Below are 15,292 nucleotides of genomic sequence, written 5' to 3' on the forward strand. Positions count from 1 at the left end.
AGGATAATTACAGAGCAAAAACTGGCCATTCAAGGAAGCGTTAAAACATCAAAATATTATGAAGATAGGTGAATAATGCATGCCAATCTGAATGCTCTTACGTTGACTAAGCAATATTATGGTAAGGACAATTCCATGTACTCTATGAAATATAACTAAAAAAATGAAATGTAAGCCATCCTACTACTATAAATCCTGAAAATGCATGTCAGACCAACACCTAATGTTACAGACCAGCAGTCAATGTATCCGCCTAAAGTGCAGTTAGCTTTGTAATAGATGTAGAGGTACTAAAGCTAATGTGGCTAGACCAGGAACCTGTAGCCAGGGGTCCCATATTTTATTAAACTTAAGAAGAGTACCCCGACACTTCAAAATAGGTTTCTATTTAAGTAGGGCAGAGTTAACTTGTGTGTGCCAATCCTCAAATGTGGGAGGCATAGGGGCAATCCATGTCAGGAAAATAAATGTACGGACTATAAATAATAGCCTAGAGATGGCGGTTCTAACATGGGGCATGTAAAGGTAATCTAAAAACCCTAATATGCAAGTCAAAGGATCATTATGTAGAACCACTTGAAATGTCTGATTAATAATAGTAATTATTGTATTCCAATATCACACTAGCTTGGGGCATTTCCAAAACTTATGATAAATGATCAGCTGGGGAATTACCACGCCTAGGGCAGCCTGGACTTTCTCTACGAGATCGTTTATGCAGTGTATGGGGCGGTGGTGAACACAGTGGATAACAAATAGTTATGATAATTGTTGAGTTGGAGATAAAAACGCCAAGGGTACTTGTTCTAATACAGATTGCCAAATTTTTCCCTCTATTGTTATATCGATAGTCCATCCTCTAATCCCCCTGGAAGCTACAAATTGCCCTGGGAACGGCTCAAAAACAATCCGTACAGTGAGGAAATAAGGTCCTTCTTATCAGCAATATTAGCTAATGGATCTATGAGTGGGGTATCAATCTGTCTAATAAGTGTGTTCCTGGCCTAAACTGAAAGGGTATGATGGAGCTAGATTTATTTTGTAACTCGTTACAGGATTTTAATTGATCATTCAGAAACAGTTGATAGAGATGAAGTATCCCATGAGAGCAGCAAACAGCAAAACCTTGCAATTCACCTAACTCCCAGATGGGATAAAAATGGGAGATACCCTTGTAGCCCGTGATTCTCTTCATCTCATCCCAAACCTTGGCCATAAGGATCAAGGTGGGGTTCTGAGGCTATTTCCAAAATCCCCCTGCCTCCAGTTGAGCCAGGAAATTGTATTTATTGGATCTAGTCAGAATAGTAGATTGAATGGGATCCTTAGTATTGTCCCCCCAACCAGAAAAAGTTTGCAATTGGGCAGCTAAAAAATAAAGTTTAGCAGAGGGGGCAGCCAATTCCCCCTTATCTGTTGGTAACTGTAAACTGGATAAGCAGATGCGGGGGTTCTGTACCTTTCCATAATAAAATTCTGAAGACGGGATCTATTTTATTTTTTTTAACCATTTTTGTGGTATCCACACTGGGGAATTGCGTAAGAAAGTATAACAGCTGGGCTGTCCAAATCATTTTAAGGAGGTTTGTACGGCCCACAACAAACAAAGGAAGTTTACGTCATGTCTTACTTTTAGATTTGAGTTTTTCCAATAATGGTTGTAGCTTGCGAGTATATGGATTATTTTTGGAGAATAATGATATACTTAAGTGTCCCCTATAAAAATAAAATAATACTAATACCTCTCCTGCTGCCTGCATTACTGAATCCTGTTTGGTCAGTTATGAACCCAGAATTTAGCTCTGGGAAGCCCTAACATCCTGACTGCCAATCCCCTGTCTGCTGCAGCCCTCATTGGTTCCTTCTGCTGAGCTCCATGTTGCTATGGAGCACAGTAGTAATGTGGTGGTCTGCGGAAGGAACCAGTGAATGTTGTGAGGGAAACAAGAGTTCACCACTCCCGAAAAGGTTTCTTTCCCAGCAGAATTCAGTAGAAGATTCTTCATCAACAGAGTAGCATTTAGTGGTGCAGGAAGGAAAGGTAAATATTAACTCTCTTCTTTTGTAGGCAAGTCTTTTTAAATTCAATGACATTGTTAAATAGAAAAGTAAGAAATGGCGCCTCCCAAATGTATAAATTGTGATTGAAATATAATAAGTGAGTACAGCTGCCATCAATTTTGGAAAAAATCCAAAAACGATATGAGAAAAAGAGTTTTGAGGCGCTGTACCTGAAAGTGCTGAATAAATAAATCCCTAAATAAGATAAATTGATTCGATAGACACATATAAATATAAATGTAAAAAGAAACCATCAATTCACAAAGTGCACAAATGCATACAAAGTGCAAATGAAAGTGCTAAGTGCTGTAGATCAGTGGTCCTCAACCCTGGCCTACAGGGCCCACCAACAGGCCAGATTTTCAAGATAACTGAAATACATCCCAGGTGATATAATTTGCTGCTCAGTGATTGCAGTACTCTAGTCTGCATCTCCCCAAGGTAATACCTAAAATCTGGCCTGTTAGTGGGCCCTGTAGGCCAGGGTTGAGGACTACTGCTGTAGATGAACTTGAATATTTAAAAATCAATAAATTTGCAATTTTCTCAATGACATGACATTGTTGCTTTACAGTTGAACGTAACCACTTGGGGACTCCCCCTATAGCAGTTTTACCTCTTCCAGGCAGGGGGCGTGCATGCATGCTGCTGGCGCTTCACTCCTGCTGTGTTTACACACAGGAGCCAATCGGCTGGTACCTGCCATTCATCAGGCAGAGAAACAGATCGGCGATCTGCCTATGTAAACAAAGCAGATCTCTGTTCTGACAGGAGGGAAGGGATGAAATTTGTGCATAAATTCCATCTCTTCCCCTAGTAAAAGCACCTCCTACAGTACACATAAACACTGGTTAGGCACACAGGTAACCCTTTGATCGCCCTTGATATTAACCCCTTCCCAGCCAGTGTCAGTACAGTGACAGTGCATATTTTTTAGCACTGATCGCAGTATTAGTGTCCCTGGTCCCCAAAAAGTGTCAAAATGTCTGCCGTACTCTCGCAGTAAATCACTGATTGCTGCCATTACGAGTAAATATAAAAAATCCCATAGTTTGTAGACACTATAACTTGTGCGCAAACCAATCAACATACACTTATTGGGGGGGGGGGGGGGGTTACGAAAAGCATGTAGCAGAATATATATTGGCCTAAATTTATTAAATTAGATTTTTTACTTTTTTTTTATTGAATGTGTTTTATAGCAGCTAGTAAAAAAAAAAAATATATATATATATATATATATATATATTTTTTTATTTTTTTTTTTAATTGTTGGTCATTTTTTGTTTATAGTGCAAAAAATAAAAAACACAGTGGTGATAAAATACCACCAAAATAAAGCTCTCGTTATTTGGGTACAGTGTTGCATGACCGCACAATTGTTAGTTAAAATAACACAGTGCTGTAATGCAAAAAATGGCCTGGTCATGAAGGGGGGTAAGTCTTCCGGAGGTCAAGTGGTTAACAGCTGTGTTCTGGGTAGAGCATTGCCATAAGTATGTTCAGCATGGTATAGCACATTTATCTTACAAGTGTCCCCTCTTCGAGTGCTGTCCAATCCAGGCTGAATATATTCCCTCCCTTCTTGTCTGGGTGGCAATGTTGTCACTGGGATAGGATATGACAGAAAATACACCAAGCTTCCCACTTTATTCAAAGATAGGGCCCATTCATACTATTGCACATAACATGCCCATTACCACAGTGCACACGAAAGAGTACTATGCACCATAGATCAATGCGTTGCCATTCATTTAGTAATAGCACCAAACGCATTGTCTTGACGGATGTGTGGTACTTTAAAGAAAATGCTTCATACACCTTTTTTTTATGCATTAGGCAGCTCATTCAAATGAATAGGCTGTCCTAATGCAACGCATGTTAATGCTGTCCAATAGTCATCTAGTTGTGTACATGAAAAAAAAAATTTATTTAAATACAGGTAAAATAAGTACCTAAACCAGTCTCTATGCTTTCTGTAATCCCCAGAGGAGAAGGAGTCATATTGGAGGAAGGTGGGCAAGCACTATCACCCAATCGGCTATTCCTCAGTGCTCTTTAGTCTGGGGAATTTGATAACAGAAAAAGCGTTTTCTTCATCAGTCTTTGGAAGTTTCCTTATTGTCCAAAAAGCAGATCAGAAAAGGATTGGTAGCCAAGCTATTCCGCTTACCTGCAGTGTAGAAAAAATAGGTCTTTGACCTAACTGTGCTGTTGGCAGGAGTGTTTGTATTGTATGTGCTAAATAGAACTGCAAGTTTTTTCATTGGTAAAATATTTTCTATTTTGACAATTTATCTCTCAGTTTTACAAGGAATACATTGCAAAAAGGGATCCAAGTCAGCATTCAGAAACATACAAATACAGCAAAGAATTTGCACATTTTGTTGTCCTGATCAGTTAACTGTTACACCCAGCTGTGTACAAAATCAACACACTAATACATACAAACAGGAAGGCAGCAAAATAACATTTCAATATAATTTAAACTATCGATAATATCAAGAGTACTTTATGAATGTTTTCAACAGAAAACTTCCTGGGTGAAGTTGTGTTAATCTTGGGTGAAAACAGATTAAGAGAGTGAACACGACCTATTTAAAATACAATTGTGGATTAGATTAAATACCATACAATCCTGTCTCCCAAAATGGTCAAATTGCTTTCTTATAGAAACTTGGTAACATTAGTTTTGTGTGACAGCTGGGTATTAAAGCACACATTTCCTGTCACTTTACTTATTTTACTTTTATTTTGACACCCTTTAATTTTTTTTTACCACTTTTGTTCCTATTACAAGGGATGTAAACATCCCTTGTAATAGTAATAGGGCATGACAGGTCCTCTTTATGGAGAGATGTGGGGTCTTTAAGTCCCCACATCTCTCCTCCACGCTGGAAAGCCTGAGAGAGTTTTTTTTTATCTCAGGCTCTCCTGCCAAATACACGGCAGTGTTTACAACTGATGGGGCCGGATGTGACGTCATAACGTCGCACCTGGCCTCCGAGAGTCATAGAGATGACCTCTCTCTATGACTAGCTCTATGGTAAACTCCAACGTCAGCGGATTCATTCTCCGGCTCGTCAATTGTATAGGGCGAGCCAGTAGAAGCACCGGAGGGGGGGGGAGGGAGATATGGGACACCCCCTCCCGCCGTCTGCAAAAACAATTATTAATTTCAATTACTTTGTCAGTGCAGTCATTTCAATTACATGTGTATAATATAGTGCAGTGCAATCCTAAAACATACATTACATAGTAATGGATACATACGATGTATGTTAACAATAAGTCACATAATAGATAAGTACAAGGAGAGACTCCAAATGATATAGTGCAAAAAGATGAAAAGAAGAGTCCTTCTGTGTATGATGAAAGTAGAGATCAAGAGGCTGGCACTAGCTCCAGACAGATGATTCCAAGTGCTCATAACTTCACACTACCAGGCATTCTCTGCCTCTCACCTTGGTACACAGACCCCACAGGGTCAATCAGCATTCACTATCGGAACACACGGGGTCAGTCAGCATTATCCAGATAACAAAATGACATCAAAATCTTCACCTAATGAGGATAGCAAAATGTTGGGGGACAAGATAATTAGGCAACTCGTGCCACTGTCAACGTTCCACCTAAGGAATGACATACAAATTTCCTGTGTGTAGTTTCTTACACTTGAGTGCTCTGTGATTACTTTGTGTGCAGACATCAGCTGAGTATGTTAAACTGCCCTTAAAAGATGATGAACTGCAGGCAGAATTTCACTCTTCACCAATAGCTGACACTAGGGCTTCACAATATTGGAAAAAAAAGTACATTGCGATATTTTTTTTTTCAATGATATATATTGCGATATTGAGAGGAAATCATGGAAGTATTGCAGCAGCGCAGCCTTCTTCTGATTGTAATTGCAGATTGCACCATACAGCCAGGGCAGGCCAGGTAGGGATTGACAGTGACAGTCAGTGTGGATTAGGCACAGTCGGGACTCAGTGGTGGCAGGAGGTAGAAGAACACAGCCTGACATGACATCCGTCCAGTCCCACACGTACTGACTCGACTCTTCACTCTGAACTGTTACAATACAAGCTTGTTTCCAGTTCTTCAGTGTCAGTGTGCTGAGAGCCGCTGATTGGTTACAGGGAGGAGCTGAGATCCTCACTCTAGGATCATATTACCATCAGCTGGAGAACTGGCTAGCTGCAGGCAGGCAGACTGAACGTGTGGGACGGATGTCGGGCTCTGTTCTGCTACAACTGTGAGTCATCCCGACTTCTCCCTGCCTAATGTCTATGCTTTACATCGCATCTTCGGCGATGTGAGTATCACCCACGCCCACAGCACGATAGTCAATATCACATCGACTATCGTTCAGCCCTAGCTGACACCTTGTGATAACCTTAATGTTCAGTGCTGAATCAAGATTCTTTGATGTGTAAAAACCCAACAGAACCTGCTCCTCCGGAGCCTCCCCCGTGCACAGGCGGCGATAGGTAACCCAAGCCAAGGGAAGAGCAAATCCGCGGAAGCCAGGAAGTTGATAGTGAGATCCCCTCCCCCAGCCGGTAGTGTCTCCTTGCCTTCTCTGCCCCAGTGACCCTCTTCTTCCCGCCCCAAGTCTATCAGTATCCGGGGACCGGTTCTGCTCGTCTCCCAGCACACATACACTACAGCTCAGTACACCGTACATACATGTCAGTAAGTACCCGAGAACTTGTGAATGTGTGAGGAGCAATGTTTCAGGGGACATGTAGTCCTGGGCAGGAGAGGGAAGTGATTTAAAGTGATTCTAAAGGCAAAAGGTTTTTTTTTACCTTAGTGTATTCTATGCATTAGGCTAAAAACATTCTGTGACCAGCTACCTTCAAACCTCCGCTGTATACTTACCTGATCCCGATCTCCCAGGACTCAGACGCGTCAATTACAGCCTGTAAGGTGGGAGCGGGGCCAAGAACACAGTGCAAATGCAGGCCGTACGAGTGCCCTTATAGCAATCAACTTGCTATGAGGGCACTCTGAAGGCAGGAGGAGCCAGGTTCACTGGCAGGGGACCCCAGAAGAGGAGGATCGGGGCAGGCCTGTGCAAAACCATTGCACATTGCAGGTGGGTTTAACATGTTTGTTATTTCAAAACAAATATCTAACATTTACATTCACTTTGTAGGGAAGATCAGCATCTGGAACCAAAGAAGCTGAAGGCTAATAGACTGGAGATTAAGGTATTTACCAGTGTTATGCATTATATTTAAAATTGCTACTGCTTTAAAGTGGTTCTAAAGCTTGAAGTTTTTTTTTTTTTTTTACCTTCATGCTCTCTATGCATGAAGGTAGAAAACCTTCAGTATGCAGCTGCTCCAATACTTTCCCAATGTCACGGTTCTCGCCATGGCTTACAGACAGCCAGGCGTGGTCACCGTTAAGTACCTGACATGGGATTTGAACCTGTGTACTTTAACATTCTGTCCTATTATCCTGCCTCTGAGCCACACTTCAGCTCATATGGATCCAGTCTTGTTAATCTGGTATTGTCTGCAGCACTAGGGGGCTGGACTTCACCTGAGTATACTCCTGTCTCTCATTGTCCACCTGAAGCTAATTGCTCAATTAAGCAAGCTATTAAACATTGCTGATCTTTGTTCCAGATAGTTCCTGTTTGACAGACTTTATTCCTGTTTCCTGAGTGTGTGTTCCAGACTGACTCGGGCTTCCATCCTTACCTTGGCTCCTTGTTGTTCCTGCGACCTTATCTTCATCCCATCTCCTGATCCTTATCCGGACTCGTGTCATCCAGTGACTACAGTTATTCCTGGACTTCCCTTCCCATTGTATTCCTGCCGGTCCTGCTTATTGGAGCACCTTCCCTGCCAAGCCCCCGTGCACAGATTCACAGCCCAGGTGGCTTTCTTACCTGGTCACCTTGGACTGTGGATGTCTGCAAGGGTGAGCGTACATCTCTGCGTTACAGCTCACCCAGCAGGTGTCCAGCCTGGCCTAGACTGTGGCTGAATTGCAGAAAGAAGTGCTGATACTTAAAGGCACAGTACGTCCAATCCTGGAACCTGCACATCCAGAACCCTATGTCTTGTTACCTGACAGATTCAATGGTTCCGTTCCTCATTTACAACCTTCCGGATGGATTGTGAGCTCCTGTTTGTCCTTAAGCCCAGGGCCTATTACAGTGACTTTATCAAGGTTCATTCTGCTATTAATCTGCTTTCCGGAAGATTGAAGACATGGGCTTACCAGAAGCTTCAGGAGAAAAGTCCTATCTTGGACAATTGGGAGTCATTTATAATTGCCATGGACTCTGTGTCTTACCTCCCAGAAAGCTACTTCCAAGCCTGCTCCAGGTTCCCCCAGACTCCAGATACCTAGAAAAAAAGGAAACCCATACGAATACAATGACTCTGCTTGGGTACAGTACAAGCCCGCCTTCACCCGCCGGTCTTGTCATCCTGACATTACTCCAATATGCCTTGATCCTCCAGAGCTTAAAGGGGAGCCCATGGAGATCGGGGCTGTGCTGTCTTCCTGGCTGTCTTCTAAAGAAAGAGGCAGTAGGAGAAACAGTGGCCTTTGTTTCTATTGTGGAGAGAGAGGACATTTTATCACATTTTGTCCATCCAGGCCTACCAGTGGATACCATGCAGATCCGTCCTGTCTTGCCAGAAACACAGCCTGGAAACTGCCGAGGTTGCTGCCAGCCCTGTCCCCATTCTGTGTCTGAAAAGGGCACCCAGACCAGTGGCGGCTGGTGCTCCAAATTTTTTGGGGGGCGCAAACAGAAAAATGTAATAGGCATTGCTTCGCGGCAAGAAACACGGCAAAAAATTGCGTGACTTTGAGGTCATAAAAGTGTAAAAGGGGCCTTCAGTAATCAAGGTACAGTGCCTTGAAGCAACAATAGATCCCCTAAAGCAACAATAGATCCCCCAGAACAATAGACCCAATCAACAATAGATCCCTCAGCAAAGATAGACTACTTGCCCAAAATACCTCCCCCTCCAGCAACAATAGCACCACCAAAACAACAATAATAGATCTCCCAGTAGCCAGCATCAATAGACCCTACAGCAGAGCCCTGGGGGTGTAGGAGAGCACTGGGGGTGTAGGAGAGCCCTGGGGGTGTAGGGGGGTGTAGGAGAGCACTGGGGATGTAGGAGTGAGCCCTGGGGGTGTAGGAGAGAGCTGGGGGTGTAGGGGAGCCCTGGGGGTTTAAGAGAGCCCTGGGGGGTGTAAGAGAGCCCTGGGGGGTGTAGGAGAGCCCTGGGGGTGTAGGAGAGCACTGGGGGTGTAGGGAAGCCCTGGGGGGTGTAGGAGAGCACTGGGGGATGTAGGAGAGCCCTGGGGGGGGTGTAGGAGAGCCCTGGGGGTGTAGGAGAGCACTGGGGGGGTGGAGAGCACTGGGGGATGTTGGAGAGCAGTTGGGTTGAAGAGCCCTGGGGCTGGTCAGAGTGCACTGGGGGTCAGTAGAAAGACACTGGATAAGAGGAGCAGTAGAGGCGGCTGCATTTTGAAGAATCAAGGAATGCATTTCCTTCTGCACCCTCAGAATGCCTGCTTCTCCTCCTCCCCCTCCTACAGGCTTTCAGAGGATGCAGAAGGAAATGTAGAGCTTGATTCTTCTGCAGCCTCCTCGTCATTCCTCCTACCCAGGCTCACAAGGGGGCGGCGGCCAGACTCCCGGTTCCCTCTAATCCAGGATCTGTTGGTCCTGCAGCAGCTGCCTCCTCTAGCTCCTCTCCCCTTCATGGTCACGCTGAACCCATCGAGAGGCTGGATGATAGGCTGTGACGCCCGGCCCAAACACCGCCCCTATGATTTCGGACATCCTGATTGGTCCAGACTTGACCAATAACAGGACGAAATTCGTGAATGGGAGTGTCCGGGGCGCTTCGCTCTGCGCCCCGAGGACACTGTAAAGGACGGCCAATCACATCAAAAGAAAAGAGGCACATGATGCCTAAATCCCCACCCCTCCCATAGCCAGCAATGTGTCCGGCGCCCCGCTACAATAATAAAGGTACACTTTATTGGGACAGGTGCAATTGTGCAATGGTTACCAGCTTTCAGGGGTATGCACATGCTGGTATCAATTTCCTATTCATTTATCTTCTGCCTGAATGCACCTGTCCCACGTAATAACGATTTCAGTTGCCTATATAAATGTCCTTTTACCTCCAGCGGGTGGAGGTCTCACGAGGAGCTGAGCTCCGAAACACGTAACCGCCCACCACCCGCTCTATTGGACACCGGCCGCTGCGTCCACACCCTGCCTTCAGGAAATCTCATGCCGACCAAGCTGAGACACAGACAAAAGGACGCATCTACAGGAAGCGGATCACCGGATGTCCTCGTTTCAACCACTTTCAACCAGGAAGACTCCAGACAGATATTTGCTATGCTAATGTCACATTTGCCAAATGTGAGTGCTTTTATATTTTTAACCTAATAAATACTCAGAGCCTACTGCACTTAGAGGCACCTTGTCTTTTTATCTTTCTCCCAAGTCTCTGCTTCCTCATCGGCTGAATGACAGCTGTCAATTACAACCGGTGAGGAGGAAGTGTGTGTCTTATGGACACACAGAGCAGGGCTCGGGAGCAAGCATGCACGAGTGCCCCCACAGCAAGCAGCAAGAGGAGGAGCCAGGAGTGCTGGCGGGGGACCCAATAAGAGGAGGGTCGGGGCTGCTCTGTGCAAAACCATTTCACAGAGCAGGTAAATATGAGATGTGTGTTTATTTTTAAATAACCCCTTCCCGCTTTCAAGCCCCTTAGGAGCTGCTAAATGTCAGGTGAAGGGCATTCGGATCATGTGACCACTGTGATTGGCTGTCACAGTGGTCACATGATCGGAAAGCTCCCAATCGCAAGTATGCATTCAGAGCTTACTGATCACCACCTGTGACTGTGCTGGGAGTGCACAGAGCATGCTCTTAGCACAAAAGAGTGTTTACATAGGGTCCCATATACTGTATGCCTTCTATGGGTGGGAAGAGATTAATATCATTTTAAAGTGGAGTTCCACCCTGAAAAACATTTTCTCTTACGTCCTCCGACAGTCGCCGCCTCTTCATATTCGTCACAATGGGGTATTAGACTTTGCTCCGAAGGAGTAGCTAGGCAACAGAATATGTTAACATTAAAGCTTTTAACATATCCCACCCTCAAGGGGTGGTCCCCTCAGTCAATACCCTCCTATTTCCTGCAACCATATCTCAGTTTCAATGTCTAGCTTGTCAGGAGTGGCTGGTTCTCTCTGTGCTGGGGCTTTGTGCCCCAGCCTCTTTCTTCTTTTTTGATTTTTTGTTTGAGTTTTTTCTCTCTCTTTACTTAGCTGTTCTTTTTGTCAGCATTAGTTAGTTCTTCTGACGAAGAGGATCATGCGGGCTGGGTCTCGGGCTGATCCCCCTGGTCGCAGGTCGTGGGTCAGTGGCTTCCCAGCCTGCCATCGAGCGTTCAGCCAGGTAACGCTCCTGGCACAGTGAACGACCCATCCCTGTTCGGTGCAGGGATGATTGGTGAGGTGGCTACCTCACTGGACGCTGTGCGGTTTCTTAACCCCCATTTTGTGCGTCTTGTATGCGACTCTCCCTGCCTCATGTGCAGCGGCTTGTTCGCCTGTGCGGGTCCCCCACACCATTGAGAGGTAAGTGTATCTATGTGGGGACCTGTCTGTCTGGGGGGGTGTCAGTCTGGGACTGTGTAACCTGCCTCTGTTCACACTCTTTGTCTCCCTATCACTCTGCTGCATGCTGCGGGCTGCAAGGGGGGGGGGGGAGCTGTGTGACACTGTCTGTGTCAGCCTTGTTCAGTGTGAGAAGCTGTGTGCTGTGGGGCATGTTTTGTGGCATGTTTGGGCACAATACAGCGATCGCTGCGGCGATCTGCCATGTTTTTTATATATGGATGGTGTTATGTGCATTACTGTACTGTAGGAGCGGCGGTTTCGGCGCCAAACGGCGCCATTTTGCCTGCACTCGCTCCGGCCGCATGTTCTACATGCATGGCGGCCATTTTCTTGTAGCCTCCCATAGGCTTTAATAGAGCGCCCTGGTCTCATCACTTCCTCTTCTCCTGGGTACACCGATCGAGGCAGCAGCAGCGGCGAGGGTCTCCTCAGGTTTTATCCTTCTGTTTCTTGCTATATCCATTGCCTGTGTCAGTTTATTGTCCCTGTGGGGGTCTCATTGTGCTTGTGTGTGGTGCGGTGGGCTGCGCTCGCCGCGCTTGTTAAAGGGGCAGTTAACCCTTTATTCTCCGGCATATCATATTGGGGCAATGGATTCTCAGGAGGGCAAATTTCCTGCCACCTTGGTGGAAAGCCAGGGGACCGCTGTTTCCCCCCCCAGGGGGGGATTTGGCCACTATTGTGGCCGGCCTTGCTGCTCAGGTGCAGATGCTGGTGGCTGCTCAATCTACTAAAAGACCCAGAGTTTCTATTTCCTCTGATTCTGAGGGTGAAGGTGATGGGGCTGTTATGGCGGGGGTCTCCTTATCGGGGTCCCGCTCCTCCCTGGATCTAGTGGGGTCCGAGGTGGAGGCTGAGGTTGAGGGGGTTGATAATTCCCCCCCTGGCTCGCCTGAAGAGCTTGCAATCATGGATGAATTGATTGCTTCCATAAAACAAACGCTGCGTTTGCAGGATGAAGTGTGTCCCCCCGCTGCCTTGGCGGCTTATGGGACGCAGAGAAAACGCAGGACGCCGCAGGTTTTTCCCTGCAATGATGATTTTCAGCGCGCTGTTAAGGAACAGTGGCGCAATTTACGCAAACCTTTTGCTGTGCCAAGTAGGTTCAAGCTGCGTTATCCTTTTTCGCCTTCCACTGATGAACGGTGGTGTGTACCACCCCCGGTGGATCACGCAATTGCGGTTTTGAACAAATCCACTGCGATTCCTGCAGAGGATTCCCCGGTGTTCCGTGATGCCACGGATAGAAGAATGGAGTCTCTTGCCCGTCATACTTATTCTGTTACGGGTTCTATGCTTAAAGCTCTGTTTGCCTCTCTCATGGCGGCCCAGGCTGTCGCAAGTTGGACGCAGATGCTTAGGCGCGTCCTAGTGGCCGATTCGGCCTCGCCGGCGACCCTGGATATGGTGGATCAAATCCACCAGGGTGTCATGTATCTGTGTGATGCGGACTTGGACTTAGTCCCGTTGGCTGCACGTGTACACAGCGTGGTGGTGTTGTCTCGCCGCCTGGTTTGGTTGAAGTGTTGGTCGGTGGACCAATCTTCACGTAAGACCTTAGCCAATCTGCCTTATGATGGGTCTCGCCTTTTTGGGGAGTCCTTGGATGTGTTGATTAAGGGGATCACCGGAGGTAAGAGCACTCTCTTGCCCCATTTCCCCAAGGCTAAGGGGGCTTCTGGGAAGAAGCATGCTAATTTTCGGCCCCCTCAGGGGTCCTTTCGTGCCTTTCGGTCGCACTACAAGGGCAAACCGTTCAAGGGACAAGGCTCTCAAAAGAAGCCCTGGTCTGGTAAACAGAAGTCCGGTCAGTCCGGACCCGCTGCCCATAACAGTGCGGCCTGAAGGGGCGCCCTCACCCAGTTTTGGGGTGGGGGGACGCTTGCTCGGTTTTCTTCAACCCTGGTTGGCCCGCGTGCGGGACAGGTGGGTTCAGGAGATCGTTCGATCTGGTTACAAGATCGAGTTTCTCTCTCGGCCGGAGAGCAGATTTTTTCCCTCAAATCTTCAACTGTCTCCAGAGCGTTTACGGGACCTGCACCTGGCGGTGCGAGACCTGAGGGCTCAGGGAGTGGTGGTTCCGGTGCCTCATCGGGACAGATTTCGGGGGTTTTATTCCAATCTGTTCACCGTGCCCAGGAAGGAGGGCAAGGTTCGTCCAATTCTGGACTTGAAGGCTCTAAACCGCTCTGTGCGGGTTCACAAGTTCCGCATGGAATCCCTGCGGTCGGTGGTGGCTGCCCTGGTTCCAGGGGAATTCATGGCCTCCATCGATTTGAAGGATGCGTATCTTCACATCCCCATTTTCGAGGGTCACCAGAGGTACCTTCGATTCGCCATTGCAGAGGATCACTACCAGTTCGTGGCGTTACCTTTTGGTCTCGCCTCGGCTCCGCGGGTTTTCGCCAAGGTGCTTGCACCGGTTCTGGCATTATTGAGAGCCCAGGGCATCTCTGTCCTGGGGTATCTGGACGACATTCTGGTTCGGTCTGCGACCAGCCAGGGTCTGGAGAAGGACCTGTCTGTCACGATGCAAACTCTGCAGGAGTTTGGTTGGACGATAAATTTTCCAAAGTCGACACTGAGTCCGTCGGTTCGTCTTCCCTACCTGGGAATGATCCTGGACTCGGTTCAGGCGAAGGTCTTCCTGCCGGAAGACAAACTCGGAACTCTTCAGGAGGAAGTCAGGTCCCTCAGGGACTTTCCGCACTTGTCTCTGCGGACGTGCATGAGATGTCTGGGATTGATGGTCTCGGCCTTCGAGGCGATTCCCTTCGCCCAGTTTCACACGCGGGGTCTCCAAGCGGAGATCCTGTCCAGGTGGGACGGGCGACCTCAATCTCTGGATCTTCAAATCTCGTTGGGCCATCGCACCAGAAGGGACCTTCTGTGGTGGCTCCAGTCCCCGATGGTGTCGGGGGGCAAGTCTTTTCGTCCTATCTCGTGGACGGTGATCACCACGGATGCCAGCCTGTCGGGCTGGGGTGGTGTTCTGGGCGTTCTGTCCGCCCAGGGAACTTGGTCGGAGGGGGAGTCCTCCCTTCCGATCAACATTCTGGAATTGCGTGCAATAAATCTCTGTCTTCATCGTTGGACGGACCGGCTGCAGGGCTGCCCGGTTCGGGTGCAGACGGACAATGCCACGGCGGTGGCCTACATCAACCACCAAGGGGGCACCAGGAGTGCCCGAGCGGCTCGAGAAGTGGCCGACATTCTGTCCGGGGCTGAGACTCATGTCCCGGCGATAACGGCGGTTCACATTCCGGGGGTGGAGAACTGGCAAGCGGACTATCTGAGTCGCCAGAGCCTGGATCAGGGGGAATGGTCTCTCCACCCGGCTGTCTTCCAGATGTTGTGCGCGAAGTGGGGTCTTCCAGATGTGGACCTGTTCATGTCTCGTCTCAACAACAAGGTGAGAAGGTTCGTGGCAAGGACGCGCGACCCTCGGGCAGACGCGTCGGACACGTTAGTGGCCCCGTGGCATCAGTACAAGCTGATGTACGCGTTTCCACCGATTCAGTTGCTGTCCAGGTTCCTT

Source organism: Pelophylax lessonae (genome assembly GCF_965119305.1).
Source record: "Pelophylax lessonae genome assembly, chromosome: 2".
Taxonomy (NCBI): Eukaryota; Metazoa; Chordata; class Amphibia; order Anura; family Ranidae; genus Pelophylax; species Pelophylax lessonae.